The 1,961-nt window shown below is 58.8% G+C and overlaps 1 protein-coding gene across 1 annotated transcript in view; it reads right to left on the bottom strand.

Moving 5' to 3' along the window:
* Nucleotides 1–1,961, bottom strand: part of BRD3 (bromodomain containing 3) — a 15,594-nt gene that overhangs the window by 2,164 nt on the left and 11,469 nt on the right. The window lies entirely within an intron of this gene.

The raw sequence follows: 1,961 nt of genomic DNA, 5'->3' as shown, positions 1-1,961 counted from the left end.
GGCCAGCACCTGGAGCACCTGGGCTCCGCAGGCCAGGAGGCCTGCATCTCTGCTGTTTTTTTTTTTTAATGCATTTCTTTTCTGTTTTTCTTTTCTATTTTTTAAAAAAATGACCAATGGTGTTAATAAATAAAGTATTCATATATACATGAGTGGGACGACGGTTCTGGAGTGTGCGGCCGCGGCAGCGCTGATGAGGTGGGGACACACATAGGGGGGGACTTTCGTAGAAAATTGCTGAACCTTACAAAAAAGTCTCCTTTTTTTTATCTTTTCTTTTTTTTTTTTTTTTTTTAAGTTGAGGTAAAAGTTTCAGTGTATGAAACCTGCACACGCAGCCTCTGTACCCACACCCGGGAGCTCCTGGCGTCGCAAAGGTCAGAAAATCTCCACGGCCCCTTCCACGCACGCCCCTGGCCGTCCCCCCACCGCCACCCCCTGCAAAGCTCAGTCGGAGCCACGAGGAACCCCGCCTGGCCCAGCACCACTTCCCACGCGGGCCAACCGCCCTCGGCTCCTGCAGGAGGCGGCGGCCCTCGGACACCAGGGGGGAAGGGACGAAGCCAACAGCTTCCAAACAGAACCGCCTTGGAGACACTGCGTGGAGGCGGTTCCCGGACCAGCGCGGGCCTGGGACAGGGCTTTGCAGGGAGGGACTCTCCGATGCATCGTCCTCGTTTTCCTGCGGCCACCAGGTCAGCGTCTGCAGCTGTCATCTCCGAGCCCTCGGACTCAGTGGCAAAGAAAAGACGTGATGCGGACGCACACCGTCTCGTAGTCCGGGACCCACGACCTCTGACCTAGGAAAGCGACAAGGGCGGAGGCCGGACACTGGGTGACAGAGAGACCTGCACAGCGTGAACGGAAGGAGTATATTGACTGTACCACTCCCCCCCTCCCGCTCCACCACGCCGTCACCCACACGGCGTTTGCAGCACATCCAGTTTCACACCCACTACACGCCACGACCCACCCACGCCTCGGCCCGGTCACGTGATGAGCGTGTACACGTGTCTGTGGAAGAGGAGGGAGCGCTAATGAGACTGCAGGTCATGAGACGTCTGTGGGTCTGTCCTGAGACCCCTGAACGCCGGAGGGTAAGAATGTCTTGTTATTTATAAGATCCTTTGGGTCACCCCCGAGTTTATACTAACGAGTGTCTGGCTGGGGCCCCCAGATTGCCACCGGATGGGGCTGGTCACCAGGAGGACCAAGCCATGTAGGAGGCGGGAACTTGGAGCCCCATCCCATGTGGGGGGGTTGAGGGGGGGAGAAGCACATGGAGCCGGGAGGGTGGCCGTCCGAGAGGGCGAGGCAGCTCCTGGTGGCCACCCCTGGCTGTCACTCCTGGGTCACACCCTGTATCACGGCCCTGAGAGGAGGTAACACGCTCGCCTGAGTTCCGCGAGCCGTGCCGAGTGGAGGGGGGGGGCTCGGGAACCCCCGGGTGCAGCCAGCAGGTGGGTCAGCGCTGCGGGAGGCCAGGACCCGCACCTGGAGTGCGAGGCGGGCGCTCTTGTGGGCCGAGCCCCGCCCTACGGGTCTGCACTGACTCTGAGGACAGTGTCAGACTGAACTCAATTCCTGGGTATCCAGGTGGCGTCGGAGACTGGACAACTGGCTGAGAAAACCCCACCGTCTGGCGTAGGAAGGGTGGTGAGTGAATATAGCGTGGATGGGGCACATCTGTACTACTGTCACTTAGAAGTCACTTAGGAAAAATAGGCTAATAAATAAATAAAAATAAACAAACAAACATATACAGCAATACGACCATCCAACACCCCGGAGACGGGAAAAATGAACGCAATCTGCTACGAGGAGCTGACGGGGTGTGGGTGGGCTGAGCACCCCCACCTGCTGACACAGAGATGCCGCCCATCAGTCGGGCGCAGGCAGGCGCAGGAGCACCGCTCTGCCCTCCCCAGGGTGAGCCAAGGGGGCCTTCAGCCCTGAGCGGG

The sequence above is a fragment of the Myotis brandtii genome, unplaced genomic scaffold (assembly GCF_000412655.1).
Source record: "Myotis brandtii unplaced genomic scaffold, ASM41265v1 scaffold357, whole genome shotgun sequence".
Lineage (NCBI taxonomy): Eukaryota > Metazoa > Chordata > Mammalia > Chiroptera > Vespertilionidae > Myotis > Myotis brandtii.
The sequence above is the reverse complement of the archived record's forward strand: the minus strand, read 5'-3'. Positions and strand labels throughout refer to the sequence as shown.